The sequence below is a fragment of the Ixodes scapularis genome, unplaced genomic scaffold (assembly GCF_016920785.2).
Source record: "Ixodes scapularis isolate PalLabHiFi unplaced genomic scaffold, ASM1692078v2 PGA_scaffold8__174_contigs__length_109621045, whole genome shotgun sequence".
Lineage (NCBI taxonomy): Eukaryota > Metazoa > Arthropoda > Arachnida > Ixodida > Ixodidae > Ixodes > Ixodes scapularis.
The window spans coordinates 45,427,167-45,443,731 of record NW_024609883.1 but is presented as its reverse complement, the minus strand read 5'-3'; the positions used below and the strand labels follow the sequence as shown (position 1 = coordinate 45,443,731).

Genomic DNA, 16,565 nt, shown 5'->3' with positions numbered 1-16,565 from the left:
GTCCGGTGACTAGCCCTGAAGCCAAATTTATTGTACAGAGGCTTAAATAGCAGAAAGTTGGTGTACTTTTTAATAGTGTCTGATGTCTTCACTGTACACGGAAATCCTGACCTCTAGATTTGACTCGCAATTCAAAATCGAATTACCACCTTTACGCAATCTGCATGTATTCACCCTAAGAAAGCTGCACTTAAGGTAGAAGGCAGCTATAAGGCAGGTGACCACGTCTAGCATCTAAAAGCACGAGTTGTGCTCATAGTAGGTGAGCTCTAACATAATTATTCAGTAGGCGTAAGATCAATATAATTATTTATTACAAACTATTGAGTCGTGTGAACCCCCGCCTCTAGATGTATATTGTGTTTTTTTGTTTTTATTTTTTTCCGCCCAACGAACGGAATAGTCTACTCGTAGAGCGCGCGCAGTCGTCCTTTGAGAATAAAGTGTTCAGTGCGTGTAATCACGTTCTGCTCTAGAAATGTATTGATTCAAACAGTTTTATTTTCTAGTGTTTCATAAAACGACTTGCACATTTAGCCGGGTCATAGACAACCGAAAGGCAATGTAACCTCAAAAATTGTTTCAGGGAAAGCATAATGTGAGCTGAAACTTCGCGCAATATTTTTACCGGCCTTCTACAATAACGAGGATAAAATCTAGTTTGTAGTGATTAATGTTTTCTACGACTATGGTTTCAGTTTTTTTTTTTATTTTTTGTAAGTTTTACTCGACGATTAAGCACCGATTTATAAGAATTTGTGTCACGTACATTAAATTATGGGTCACTTTGCAAAAGGGAAAATGATCTCTTCGTTTGCATCTGAGAATCATCGCCGAACCGCAAAACTGGCAGCTGACGCGCGCCATCAAAGAACCCCCAAAAATTCAAACATAACAACGTAAAAAAACCTCTTTTTTTTTCCCTCGCAAACATAAACGTGAAAAAAGAAAAAAGAAAAACACCGGCTGCTGTAAACGTCACTGCGAAACGACGATCCACGAGGCAGCAAACCACGTAGCGGAGCGACTAATCTCATGGCCACCTCTAATCCTGAGCCATTACGGTTGACCGGCTGCACGAGCGCGATAGTGTTGGTGAGGCGGGGGGAAAATGCGTCACATCCGGCCAGCCGCCCCCAATAACGCTGCTGGCCCCAGATAGAAATAGGCGTCGTGCATATCGGATGGTCAGCATACACGCATGAGCGGGGCACAACAGCGACCACGAGAAATAAACAAACAAAACGTATCTGCCCGGCAGTTACTCATTCCCTGCTTTTGGGACGCATAGCAGTATTTGGGGCAAATTCAGTTGGCGGATCGTGTTCCATTCGTTATCAAGGCCGCGACCGAAACCGCGGATTCATCGAGGGAACTGCGACGAGTCAAAAGCCGCAACAACGATACAAATGGTCGATTCACGCGACGGACCGATCTGTGGACGGATTCATCTCGTGACGATGCGTCCGCCGATCGTCTGCCTGCCAAGCGCATCCACTTGGAGCAGACGGCGAACAGACAAGAGCGAGCACGAACCGAATCTGTTCGCGACCCCACTGTGCAGCGAAACGCCAACTTCGCAATCCTGCACCGTTGTAGGCTGAAGGCGGCGCTTGCCGATACGGTCCAAACGCTATCGCATTACCACTAAAGAAAAAAAAAAGTTACGTGCCGCTGTGAGCGAGGTACAACTCTTCAATGGGCTGAGCTCGAAGCGCAACTGGCTTTGCTAAACCAAGGCATGACACAAGCATGGTCCTGCTCGAAGAGGCTCTGGCGCAGAAGCGACAATGTCCTGGGTTCGCGAATTCGCGTTTGGAGCTGCCTTTATGCGTCGCGCGCTCGCGCACAACACCAAAGTAGACCGCAGCCGCAAGAAAGGCCTTGGACGAAGGGCTGGGTGGACGTGCAGGAAAGATCGCGGCTTTCTCGACGAGTTTTGACGGAAGCTTCTTGACACAAAAAAAAAAAAAACGTCGGGACCTGCGGCGCGTCAGCCGGGTAAATTTATTATCGCTTCTTTCACGCGTTCAGTCAAGAATTGCGCGACCAAACAAACCGGCCAGCAATCGATGCTCAATTATGCGTTATGTTTGTTTTGTTCGTCCGTGAACAAAAACAAAAACGTTGTGCTGTGGCCGGAATAAATACTTTCAAATTGTATCCCCAATCGAACATATCTGCGAGTGAAAAGGCGCTTGGCTATTTCAAACCACGCGTCCGTAGACGAGACGCAGACTGCAGGGATCGGTGACGTCACGGTCGCGCGCTACACCCGAACCGCGGACGAATATTTTGATTCGGTCCGTCATTTGAATCGGTCAAAAGCAACAACTTCTAAATAGCAATCCTGAATAGTACAGTAAATTCTCAATAGTTTGAAGCCCAGAGGGACAACGAAACGCTTCAAATAAAACGTACTTTAAACTCTAAAAAACAAAAACAAAACACTCCAGTTTTTTTTTTTCTTTTTTTTTTGTGTTGAAGGGATATGCAAACAAGCGCCGTCGCTGTGGTGAGCCGGAGAAAAAGCCGGGGAGACTATTCTTTGCCACTAATCGCCACGTCAGGCACCGGTGAGCTACGGCGTCCCACCCCAGTGACGTGTTTCATGAAGACATCACTAGATGCTAACAAACATGTTCACGAACGAGGGTGGAGAGGATGTCGTCAAGGCTTGCGTGGAGCCGGGAGTCGTGGCAGGGTGTCCAGTCCGAATCCCGGAGAAAAGCTCACCGGAGAAAAGCTCACCGAAAAACCGACGGATGCGGAGAAAAGCTCACCGGCTATTGAGCGTATGCGGAAAAAAGCTCACCGATTTTGTTTTTCTTCTATTTATATGGAGGCTGTTGAATCATGCGTAACATATATCAATTTATTATTATTAAAATTCGTCAACATTGTAAAAAAGAAAATGTCGTTTTTTTTGTATTATATGTTAAGCTTATTGGGTATACTGCTCCCAAAATAATTATTGCGTGCGAGTCTTTTCTGTGGTTTACTCTGTAGGCAACGAAAGCCTAACTGAAAACTTTATGAACTTGAAGAACAGGAAAACGTTCAAAAACTTAATAATGTCTGCCCAAAACCTAAAAATCAAAACTTTAAATGCCCAAAAATTCGAAAGTGCATGTGCAACAACGCGGTGACTGAAATTCTCTTTGAAGCTTCTGTTAACTTTTGAAAACAAGATAAAACAGTCAGTAGGATATTGAGGCTTCTTTCTTCCACGGACATGAACGTTTTCTAGCCGCTTGTGCTGGTATTTCCACACGTTGCCCTTGTGTGATAGTGCCTTTCTACGGTGAGCCACCCATGGCCTTCAGAGCTGCACACTGGCACCGTTGTTACTCGTAACCTACATAAGAAGTAGTGCGAGTAGGGCGATTTGGTAAATGTTATACATTGTGAAAACCGCTCAAATGACGACGACGGAGTGAAGACAACAAACACGACACGACGAAGCTGATCTCGCAACTAAAGTTTTGTTCGTGAAATTAACAAAAAGAAAACAGCTTAGCGGACACTGATTACATCAAAAAACACCTTATTATCTATTAGGCATTACACAATATTCGGAGCTGAAACGGTTAAGACACCGCTATTCATATTGGCTCGCATAGAGAAAACCTCTTTATCTGACAGAGCTACCGACGGCGCACTGTCAGCTGTCAATAAATTGTTGTCTTTTTTACCGGTGTACGATGTTTGGTTTTATACCTTGCGGCGTCATTAGTATACAAAATGGGTGATTGCTAATTTCTGATGATTTAGCAAATATTCCCAATGAACTTCAAGAATATTACAAAAAAAAGCACATATGTTTAATGAAGTGACGACTGCGAATTGTGTTAATTTGCCACGTTTGACGCAGAATCCGCTAAGTTAAAATAAAATCGGTGAGCTTTTTTCCGCATCCGCTCAAAGACCGGTGAGCTTTTCTCCGCACCCGCTCAAAGGCCGGTGAGATTTTCTCCGCATCTGCCGGTTTTGCGGTGAGCTTTTCTCCGGTGAGCTTTTCTCCGCCGCCCGTCCAGCCCGGCTCCCGAATAGAGCGAAACGCAACGATCACGGGTGTGGACGGAGGGCGGTCCATTCACATCGTTTTCCCCTCTCTGAGTGACCACGACTTGCCACGGCCCGCTGACCTGTTTAAACTTAAAGAGTTTAAACGAAAAGGAAGCCCAGTTTTTTTTTTGTTTTTTTTTTTTTAAAGAACGGTGAAACGTTCACGGACTACGACCCCAGTTTGCGTACCTCTTACAGGGAGAAGTTGATATTTGCTTCCGAGACCGCGCCGTATTAACTGTTCTCCACAAATTGCAAACATTTCTTAGGGCGCATCAGCACTTCGCCAAAAAGAACGCTAAATTGTACACCGTAATGCCACAACCACAGTTTTTGCGTCAGCACCACTAGAGGCACGGAAAGCGATCCGACTGTTTCTAGGTCTAACCACTAGCACGATTCTACGGTCTGAAAGCGGTCTACAGACCTGCGTGGCGGAATGCGCAGCCCCATTCCGTTCCAACTCTATTCCGGGAAATTAGGGTTTCTGACATTTCTATTTCTTTCAAGTTTCAAGTCCCATGGAATGGAGACGCTGAGCCCATTCCCAATCCTGAAAAGGCTGAACCCAGCCAATTCACTCCCCTTATTTCTGAACGTAAAAAAAAAATGGCTATTGAGAGCTACAGTGTTACCTGAAAAAACAGCATAAAGCTGCTGACGGTACCTAATGTAGAGACAGCTGCAAAAGCATGTAAAAAAACTTTCCCAAAGCAATCATTCTACTCGTCCTATCGGATGTCGCAAAAAGCACTTCGCTGTGCTTGCTGTCACTGCAGACATCGATCACGATATCAATTGTAAAAGATCGCAACAGACGCCAAAAAGTAAAACCATTCATTTTAAACAAAAAAATGGGCTGTGTGTATGTTTATACAGCCGGAAGTTAGTCTGCCTCACTGGGCGTCTGGTGTCTCAGCTGTAGATGGGCAATTTAGCCAGTGCAGTACAACCGCTAGCCTGAGGTCTTTAACGTGCACCACGCTAGGGTCACTAACGTGCACACGACCGCACGCAGGTACGATGCTCATCCAGATTGAAACGGGCAGGGGTGGGGATTGAACCCAGGATCCCTGGGTTCAGCAACGCGAGCTTTCGCTCCACGTGCTCCGAGATGGTGTGCACCAGCACACTTGGCCACCGATCCCCGCTCCCTAGGGGAGCCAGAGTTGCGCGTCTGTTTTCCACGTGCCGCCGCGCCACTATGGGGGTATTCACTGGACGCCATATTTGAGGGTGATGTTTAAAGCGCATGCTCAGAAGGAGCTCACATTAATAGCCTGCTAGGACCGGCAATCTTGATGGTGCGAAATCAGTGTTGTACACGTTCCTCAAAAAAAGGAACGAAAGCGCGTTCCTCGTTCCTTCTGATTTTTGGAACGCGTTCCCGTTACAAGTTTCATATGTGAAAATGGAACTCGTTCCCGTTACAGTTAAAGAAATGGAACGTATCGTTACATATACGTTACATTTGTATTTTTTCGATTACCATATAAAATAAGATCAAACGAAGTGTTTTTTTTTTTATCAATCTCATCAAATGGGAACATACAAATTTATGTGTCGTGATGGAACGGCACCAAGAGAAAAAAAAAAAAGCGGAATCAAGGTTTGATTTGTTGATACATTCAAGTTTAAGAATCTCAGCTTTTAACCATATTTATGTTTGTGGTGAACAATTCAGCCGAGCCAAATGTACTGTTACTCCACATTGCAGGAGCGTTTTACAACAACCTCACACGTTTCAATCTAACAAAGTCCCTTGTTCGAACTTAAAAACAGTTTAACAGCAGTTGCTCCTCGATGTCGCTGTCCGCGCGACGAACCAGTGAAGGAGAGGATAGGGCTTTTGGAAGGTTAGTCTTGAAAACTACAAGTACGTCTTTGTGAAGGTTGGATTCGTTGTTCATATTGAAGGTGGGGGACAAGGGGAGAAGGAATAAAAGTTAATTTTTATGTATCTTTTAAGTGACCAATGTTCGGGATACAAGGGTGCGTTCGATGTCTGGTAGTCTGTGATTTTGTTATAACTGTAGGCCTCTTTATGGACGTTCAGAAATGGCTTTAGTTGGCCTTAGATTTCTGGGAGTATGAGGATTAGTGGAAGGGGGGGGGGGGCATAGAAGGGGGTAACAGAGTTTAAACGTCCCTCTTTCAGTCTCTTTTCCTGCGACTATAAGTTTTACTTTTGTACTTATAATCTCGGGCACTCAAAAAAAAAAAAAATCACTGCCCACCAGCTTTCCTGCACCCGACTGTTACCAGGCGAGGACCACACAAAATAAACACTAAGATAAGTAGCCAAAAAGTTAACAAGTTAAAAACAATATGTCCGTAAAGATATAGTTCTTATACTTTTAAAATGTCCCTCTTAGAAATGAAATAAAAAATTACCCCACTGAACGAAAGAAAGGAACGCCGTTACTCTTTCCGTTCCAGTAAAAATGTAACGAGTTCCCGTTCCAGTTCCACCGATGTGAAATGGAACGGTGGCGTTCCTTCGTTCCTCCTAAAAGGAACGCGTTCCAGGAACGCCGTTCCTTGGAACGCCGTTCCGTACAACACTGTGCGAAATGCACGTTGCGAAAGAACTGCGGAAGCTCGCCGTCAGCACGCGGTCAGCAGCAGCGCACACGGATGTGGCCGCCAGTGAATACTCCCTATTCTCTGAGATCCGATCACGTGAGGAGCAGGGTCAAGTGCCGTGCAGAAAAGTAGAGGCTGCACGTGCCCCTGCGTACATTCCCCAGCTTTTGAGCGCGCCACGAGCCCCGAATGGGCGGCGCCGCTATTCGCTGAATTCAGTCACGTGAGGAGCAGGATCAACATGTCGTGGTTGGTTACAACGTACTAATCGCGCATGATTTACAACAGCCGCTTTGTAGCGTCTCACGGCGCCATGGACAACACGTTGTCCATCTAGAACTCTTAAGTTTTGGTTGCTTCACTGGGGGCGCGCCACTTTTATCCTCGAAGGAGCATAGACCGGTAAACAATCAAGCCGTCGGTCACCTTAAGTGCAATGATTGCGCTTTAAGAATGGATCACTTTGACCATCCGCTAGCAAGCTGCGCCAGCAGCCCGCAGAAACCCAGATGAAAATCGACACAGCTCGCATAAGAACCGAGCCCAGTCCCAACGCACTTCTATCCGGGCAAACGGCATTTGATTTCATTCCCCTTTTTTTTCTCCAAGTGTTTCCGCCATTCCATTCACATTCCATTCTAGGGTCGCGAAAGTGAGGAATGACTCCTGAATCGTTCCAACTCCGGAGTGGGAACTCCGGAACACTGCTACAAACCGCGCTACATCTTCGTTGACATCAGTATGTTCGATAGACGAAACATATCATAGGGCTGGATAATGCCTCAAGCCAAGCTTTGTTGGCCGTACGCGTCGCGCTCACTTTTGCTAGTTCTGTGTGAACGACGCCATAATCGCGCCCGCAGCCATGCTGGCTTGGATTGGCCTGTGGCGTGGCGCGCCGCGCTCGTTCTCTCCCTCTTCCGTTGCGATCTAAGTCTGGTCACTATACTCGCGAAGATTTTTTATGCTCCCAGAGTTGTCGGACTTCTCGAGCACGTAAAAACAAATAAAAAACCTTCGAATTAGGCTGTTGTACCGATTAAACTTCAAATTACCTCGCTTCCCCCCCCCCCCCCCCCCCCCCCTGGATATGTATATGTAGTTGCTGGGACGCGTATTGGGACTTCTTAATGGTGTAAAACCATGAAGGAAATTCAGGGTCCTGATTGGAATATTCGAAGGTCCCGCACTTTCGCAAGCAGAAGGCGACCCGTGACCCTTTCGCGCTCGTTGTTTGGGATAAAACCGCTTGTGACGGTAAACCGAGCGGCGTTGGTGGCGACGTACCGAGGACCATAAGCGAGGCAATCTTCGAGGCGTCGTCATCTCCGAGGCGGCACCCGTGTCCGCGTGAAACACTGACGGCTGTTTACCCAAGCCTCGACCCCCTTCCCCTTCCTCTTTCTACCGCATAAACCAGGGGAACGCGTGAGGTCGAAAAAGAAGCCGCTGCCACCGCGTGTGTCTGGTTGCCGGCCGGCGCGCATTTGTGAAGTGCTTAAAAGAAAGGCCAGTCAGGCGTCCCGGATTCGCCCCCCAGTTTTACTCCGCGAGGAAACTACTATACACTGCCTGCGACCGCACCCTCGCTTCGAATTAACCGCAAATTCGAATTAAGCGACTTTGAATTACCGAGAACCGAGTTACTGTATTGGGCATTCTGCGCGTCGCTTACCGGAGGCCAGCGCGGGCACAGACTGGACACGAGCGCATGCATCAGTGCTCGGCTTGCACTCGTGTCTCCAATGATTGAACACGAGTCCCAGCCGCACGCGGACCCAGCACTCGTGTACGATTCGTGCCCCGCGCAGGCCTCCGATGTGTGACGTAGAAAGGTCAGCATGGACCTTCGCACCTAGGAGTGCGATGCATAAAGAAGAGGGCTTACGAAACTTTGGTGACGTCACCAAATGACCTGAGGCACGGTTGCTTTGAGATCACCTTATTTTGAAAGAGTTTGTATATTTCGTTATTTATTTATTTACCCTCAAGTTCATACTACATTAATGTTACGCCGCTGAACCCAAATGCATTGAAACGCCGCACCGTTGGCAAAACTATAACATTAGGGCATTTGTCGTTTTTAGTTTCTGCGAGTTCTCATCGGGAAACATAAAACTTTACCGTCAAACATTTCTACCTCACGTTTACGCGTTACACTGTGTTACGCGTTACACTGCGATACGCCGCGTTAACGGCTCCTGTATACCGTACACTACCGTTGAATATGAACAGAAGCAGTTAAACGCTTCCTTGTTCGAGCTAACCGTGTCCCCCACTGTAGTACGTGTTGCTGAAAATGCGCACTCACTTCTGCGTTTTTTTTTTGTTTTTTTGTTTTTGGAGTACGTGTTTACGGGCGTTGGCGTCTTACTCACGCGCAACAAAATTATGGCCTAAAATGTTCAACATCAAAACATCGGTAAAACAAAACAAAAAACACCGGCGCCAAGCTCGCCATCAGTATAATCACTCTCACATGCAAATCAGAGTCGGTTGCTTCCCCCACACCGAGTAAGTCGGTTCCTTTATCTTTTATTCCCTCCGTCGTTGATCATCGTGTTATTATACATTTTGGGGGTGGTTAAGTTTGTTTTCCGCGGGACTGGAGTCTCCCTCGCAACAAAAAAAAAGAAAACGTAGACACCCCCAGGGCTTATTCCCTCCGCTTCCCACTACCCAGAAAAAGAAATATAACAAAAAAATAGAGAAATTCATATAACAAAACATACAAAAAAGATCGGCACAAATTTAAAGAAAATGTTAGTAAAATAAGAGGAGACGCAGCGGCGTATAGACTACTGAAAAGCGCTTACACACACACACACGCGCGCACACCAAGAAGAAAAAAAAGGAATTGAGGGAGCGTCGTGTATTCAGGGAGAAGGAAGTTATTCATTGAGAAGTGTAATTTGATAACGGGGCTTTTTGGAAGGGAGAGAGGGCTTTGCACCTAATAAATCTCGGGAGATTTCAGTCCCCTCCGCCGTCTGCGTGTGTATACGGACCGCCGGCACTGGGAAATTTGTATCAGTTTTTGTCTGCTGTTGTCCTGCTCATTATTAGTGTGAGTGAATTGTCTTGGTGGTCGCAACAGCCCGTTTGACCAAGAGCTCGACAAAAACAACGAGCAATAAAAATACAAAAAAACGAACGCACCGTTGCTAGTGTTTTCAAAAAATAAAACTGAACTAAGAAGAAACTAAAAAAAAAATACAATTTCAAAATAGTATTGAAGAACGTTGCCATGCGTCTGCGAAAATCGGCAAGGCTATTTGTAGTAAGGTTAATTCATGTTGCGGCTCTTTTATGTGATTCCTACACAGTTCGTAGCATTTATTGAAGCTCACGTGGGACATTTAACTCGTGTTTAGCGCTTTTCCGTCGCATGGTTCAATTAACGTCAAGAGAGAGAGAAAATCACTTTAATTAGAGCACAGATTAAGTACCCAAGATATCCTCCGCCTGAAGTACCAGGGCGAGCTGATCTTCCAGTTGCGGCGTCGCCAACCATGCACTCCAGGAGGGTGGTGGGGGGTTAGGAAGAAATGAGGTGGTGTAGGCGACCGGGCAATGAAGGAGACAATGTTCTTGATTGGCATAGGGAGCTGGGCAGTTGGGACAGGAAGGGTCTGATCGATAGCGGAAGAGGTAAAGGCGAGCAGGTGTGACGAGGGTGTTTGTCTGGATTTTACGGAGAATGTGGGTCTGCGCGACACTAAGCTGTGGATGTGGTCGAGGTAGAAGTTCATGAGATATACGGATCTGTTTGTAATGTAACTTGAGTGTTTTTTTGTACTCTGCTGCCTCGTCATTGGTCGGGGGGCTTAGCCAGGGGATTGCAGGTGCCCGGCTGTGAAATTCGCGGGCGAGCTGATGTACCAGCTCATTACCTGCTATCCCTGCATGACCAGGGACCCATCGAATCGTGACCGAGGATGAGGAGAGAGAGTGTAGGGCCATTTCAAGGTCCTCTCGAAGATCGGCAGGAATTTGTCTCTGTTGCAAGGAGCGTATAGCAGCCATAGAATCAGAGTAGACAGTGTAAGCGGACGTGCGCGGCAATTGGGAGAATGATATGATGGCATGGATAATGGGGACAAGTTCTAACGTGGTGATTGACGGGGGGTCGCTGTATGGACCGCACGTGTGAAGAATAGGTAAGGAATGTTTAGGTATGTAGATTGCGTACGCAGCCGTGCCGGTGTCCAAGATGGAAGCGTCGGTATAGGCTACCGTCTGTGTCTGAAATGGTGGATTATGATGCAAGGCCTGAGCATCTCTGCGACCGTCGTCCAGGCCCGGAGCCATGCGGCGGGGCAGAAGAGCGAAACGCAGATTAGAGGGCAATGGCGAAGCGGGTAAGTGCAAGTAAAAATCAATTGGTGAGAGTCCAGCTTGTTCTAGGATCCAGCGCCCTTGATGTGACCCCGAGAGGCGGGCTAGCTGTCGGTCACGATGGAGGTGTAGGAGTGAGGAGAGGGGAAGGAATAGGCCGGTCTCGTAGAGTCTTTGCGTTGAGGTATGGATTGGAAGGTTAAGGGAGGCCTTGTACAGAGTGCTTAATGCAGAGCTGAGTTTATTAAGTTGCTGTCGTGTGACCGTGAAATATGGAACCGAATAAAGAATTTTACTAAGAGCCAATGCATGAACCAATTGACTCGCTTGTTTTTCATTGAGGCCCGCACGTCTTTGCACGACTCTGCGGACAAGATGTGTTACCGAGTGGCACGTGTTTATCGCCGGAGTGATGTTAGCCTGATTTGATCAATCGTGGAGATGGATGCCGAGGACCTTGCATAAGGATACTCGCGGGATGGTCTGATGGTCTAAATAGAGAGAAATGAGATGGTTTACAGAGCGCTGATACTGGGTTTGAGACAGCAGGAGTAATTCCGATTTTTCTGGGGCCGGTTTCAGCCCTGCTTGGGTTAGGAACGCAGTTATGGTGTCTAGACTTTTCTGAAGAGTAGATTCAACTTCCCCTGGTGATCCATGAGTGCACCAGAGGGTGAGGTCATCAGCATAAAATATGTGGGAAAGGTGGGGTATCTGCTGCAGGCAGCGAGCTAGCTGGGCCATACCCAGATTGAAAAGAGTAGGGGAGAGGACAGCCCCTTGAGGTGTACCTCGTGTGAGTGAGAGTGGTTGGGACAACTCGCCCCTATACGAAAGCATGCAGTGCGGTCCTTAAGGAAGTTTTGGATGTAGGTATACAAATTTTGTCCGCATTCTGTTTCTCGAACTGAAGCGAGTATGTGATCATGACTTATGTTGTCAAATGCTTTGCGAACGTCTACTGTGACGAGCGCATGCACCTGACAGGAAGATGGGGAGAGGAATGTGTGCTGGAGTAAAAGGAATAGGTCTTGAGTGGAAACATGGGAACGAAAGCCGATTTGGGTGTGTGGCAGGAATGCAGTGGCTTCAAGATGTTCTTGAAAACGATCGAGGACCATCCGCTCCATCGTCTTGCCCACGCAAGAGGTTAAGGAAATGGGACGGAGGTTATTAAGTGATGGGGGTTTTCCACGTCTGGGGATCATGATAATAGTAGAAGATTTCCATTCCTTTGGGTATGTACCCTCCGACCAATGTTCATTTATGTAGGTCAGGAGCTGTTTTTTATTCGCTTCTGGAAGGTTACGGAGGAGGCAGTACGTGATGGTATCTTCTCCTGGGGCTGATTTTCGTGAGTTTTTTGCTAGGGCCAAGTCTAAGTCTGCTAGTGTGAAAGGGCTGTCTAAAGTCGGGTTTTCAGGGCCCGAGTAGGAGGGGTAGTTTGAGGTCAATGCTGGAGGGGTGTATAGGTTCTGTAAGGCTTGGATAAGGTCTGTGCTACCTTGTAAAGCTAAGTGTTTGTCTAGCGTGGGAGCGGGAGGTGGCTGAGGCCCTAGAAGTGAACGGCGGAGGTGCCATGCGGTCTTTTGGTGGAGGGTACCGTTTATCTGATCACATACTCTGTTCCAGTTCGAGATGTCGAGAGTGCTGCAGTGTGTAGTAATGTCTGCATCTAGGTGTTGTAAACGTTCTCGGAGTTGTTGATTGTGGGGTTGCTGGCTAATGCATCTTAAGATACGCTTACGACGTCTCCAGAGGCGCACTAGATGCGGGTCTGGCCGTATCGCCGGGGCTGTGGTGTTTTCTATTTTTGTGGCTTGTGTTCGGGCTTGTTTGATGGCGCATATCCAGGTCTCGTAAGAGCCTGATTGCTGCCCGGGTGAAACAAGGATGCTGCGAAATTTATCCCAGTTTGTATTTTTGACTGATATTTTCCGTGAGCGGCTAGAGATGCTGAGTGATATTGAGAGAATGAAGTGGTCACTTAGAAGTCTCTCTTGAGTATGAACCCAGACACTCCAGTTTCTGCCGTGGTATAGTGTGAGATCTGGGGTGGTACAGTGTTGCTGGCGTGTGCCTTGTCGGGTTGGCATGTCGGGAGTATTTAAGACAGTGAACTGGCGCTGCGAAATGTACGATTGCAGAAGTCGCCCTGGGCGAAGTGTGGATAGGTAACCCCAGCTGACATTTGGGGCATTAAAATCACCGCCCAGGAGTACCTCGTAATTAGGTGTCAACTCTGCAGCAAAGTCGAAAAGTGATTTGAATAGGCGGTGCTCTGTGGGGGGATTATATAGGTTGAGGAAGCATATAGGTCTGTGTTTAGGGAAGGGATAGTAAGCACATGCCACTACATTTTGTCTGAGAGATGTAGGGATGATCAGTGGTTCATACTGAATGTGGAAACTAAAGGGGCCTCGTTTGGATGGCCATGCAAAGCTCGGTATCCTGGTATGTTAACTGCATAGCGTGTCTCCTGGAGTAGTAGAATATGGGGAAGAGAATCTAGGGTAAGGAGCCATTGATGAAGGGGAGTGCGGTTTGTTTTGATGTTCCGGCAGTTCCACTGGATGACTTGGAACTGGGAATTTTCTACCATTATGAGGTCGTGACTGAGGAGGGGGCAGGAGGGTTTGCCCTTTGAAGGGAACAGGGGTGTTCAGTGGATTCAGGAGAAAGGGGTCTTTTAAGAGATTGGGATGTTGCTTCCATGGGTATGGGTGATGCAGAGAGCATACCGACAGCTTTTTCGAGGGATGCTACCGCCTTTGTTAGTTCTTCAATGCGGGATACGAGAGGGTTTACTGTGCCTAATATGTTGGACACTAGTGTTTCGATGTTGGCTATACGTTCTGTGAGTTGGGCGATTTGTTCTTCACATGGGGTTAGTCGTTCTTTTAACATTATGAGTTCATGCTCCATGTGTCGTTGGTAGTTAGGAGAATCATAGACGGGGGGAGTAAGCGAAGTGAGTGCAGGTGAACGCTTGCAGGGAGAGGGAGTAAGTGATGGAGCAGGAGCACCTATCGATGGCGGCGATGGTGCTGGTTCTGTGAGGTTTGCTCGTGTGGTCTTCGGTTCTTGGGAGACTATGTCAGACTTTGGTTGAGATGTTGTTAGGTCGGCAGGGTGCAGAAGTGACCGTTGTTGTGGTAAGTCTTCAGTCTGGGATGACGGTGAACGTGGAGTCGTTGAGAAGCCCGCAGAGGCGTGCCCCCAGGTGGCCGTTGCAGGTAACATTCCCTTACGGGTTTGCGATTCTGTCGGTTTTTGCGCGTTGCGGAGTGATGCTTTCAGTTGCGCTTGTGCCTCTAGATGGTACTTGTTTAAGGATGGTGGTTGGTATGAGTTTGAGGAACTCAGCTCCGTCTTGTGTTGAGCCGCCGATTGCTTTTTGTTCGCAGTCTGCACGGGGTAAGCTGGGGGCTTTTGCATATTACGTGGAAGGGTTTTTCGGACATGCACACGATGTTCGTATGCCGCCTTCATGCTGGCTTGATCTTTTTGGCGCTGGTCCGGGCAAGTCGAGTCGAAGGAAGAGTGTTCACCCCCGCAGTGGTAGCACCGAGGGGAGCAAGCGTGAGAGGCTTGTTGGTGAGGTATTTGCGCGGCGCATGTGGGGCATCTCCAAAATGTTGGGCTCTCTGGGCAATTAAAGGTCCGGTGGCCGTACATACGGCACTTCTCACATCTCAGGGCACGTGGGCGGTGTGGGTGACACCGGTAGGTTGCCCGGCGAAAGAGGATGGTGCGGGGGACGTTGGCTCCTTCGAACGTGATAAGGACTGACTCAGTGTCCCCCATCATGCGTGCGGTGATAATGGTGGTTTGAAAGCTTTCAAGAGAGTGCATGAGGTCATTGGTTGTGAGTCCCGCTTCTACACCGTGGATGACCCCTTTGCAGGAATTTATCGGGGCGGCTAGGTAGGGGCTGATTTCATGGAGCTGATTCCTGACACGAATGCGTTTAGTTTGGCTGAGGCGACGTGCTGAACTTTCAAAGGCGGTTTTAAGGAGTATGACTCTTTGTTGGAGGCGGACGTCGATATTTACCTCTTCACTAGCGTGAGGTGGCAGGGAGGCTGCGGCCAGGAAGAAAGGGAGGAGATCGTACCGTTTGATGTCTTGGAGTTGCAGGCTATGCGGAATCGGCACCACCACCGTATGGAGCTCATTTACCTGGCGCGGCAGGGTGCGTTGGTTCCTGGACTTGCGGGGCGTGATCCACCCCTCGTTCGGGTCTTCTGCCTGGTGAAATTCGTCGGAGTAGTGCATCGACTCGGTGTCGAAGGTAGCTTCAGCAGCCGACGTGCCTACACATGTCGAGGCCGTCGGTTCCAGTTCGGTGGCATCCATTGCTGGGCGGGTTTCTGAAGTCAGGCGTCAGGCGCTGACGACGCAAGGCTTAACGGGGCTACCGAAGCCTTGGAACTGTAGATCGCTGGTAATCCGAAAAATTAAGACATACAACCGATGATATGATGTGAAACGGGAGCTGGAAGCCTCAAAACCATGGTCTGCACGAATATTTCAATAGGTGAAACTCGAAAGCCAGGTGTCGGGGCTAAATATTCGGAACACGAAAATTAACGTCAATTGTTACTATCTGCCTTGCTCAACATTTTATCTAAAACGTGCAACGAGTGACATTAACGCATTTCTTTCTAGAGGGCGAAAAAAAAAAAAATTCCTGCTGGGATGTCGTTATGCTTCCAGAGCATTTAAACGTAAGTCCAGCATTTGACCACGGAAATGAGTTCGTGCTCAAAATCTCCCTCGGAGTGCTCAGGGAAACTATTTTTTTATTATTTATTAAGCACGTAAGTTACGAGAAACACGCAAATATATATTTATATATAAACAGAATAAGCGCATAACTATATGAAAAGAGAGACATTACAGCAAGGTAGACGCTAAAACGAAATATAAAGTGTGTGTGTGTGCGTGCGTGCGTGCGTGCGTGCGTGTGTGTGTGTGTGTGTGTGTGTGTGTGTGTGTGTGTGTGTGTGTGTGTGACGAAAGAAAGAAAATAAGAGCAAGCAAGATCGCGAGAAAGAAACCGTGAGGGAAAGAAATGGAGAGAACGACTACTAAGAAAAATGATAAAAGCAAGAGGTAGTAAATGCGAGAATAAAAAGTAAAAGAAGGAAAATACAAAAGAGTGGAGAGGCGGAGATGCATGAAGGAGGAAAGAGATCACGACAGGGTGGCAAGCGCGGTCGGCTGAAATGTGGTCTGCCTTTCGGTTATCCCCCCTCCCCATAGCATCTCCTCCGCCACCTCTCAATCCCCAGACTCGGGGAGGAAACCAGTCAAGTGGCAACGTCCAAGTGACACGCGAAGAGGAAAGATGATGCCGTCTCCCGATTTCGCTCCCCGTCCTCCAGTGGAGAAGCGGCAGGGATGGGAAAGAAGCAAAAGAGACAAACATGAAAGACCGAAGGCGCCCCTGCATGAATAAAGGCGGCTTCGGTACACGGGGGAAGGGAAGGAAGACTCGCGTTAGATACGCAGCCACCAATTCGCCACGTACCCGTGAGAACAACGCGGCGGATATAGTGACTTTTTTT

The 16,565-nt window shown here is 47.8% G+C and overlaps 1 pseudogene; it reads right to left on the bottom strand.

Annotated features, from left to right (window-relative positions):
* Positions 1 to 10,095: 10,095 nt before the first annotated feature.
* On the bottom strand, positions 10,096 to 11,721 carry LOC115316713 (annotated as a pseudogene).
* Between the last annotated feature and the right edge of the window lie 4,844 nt (positions 11,722 to 16,565).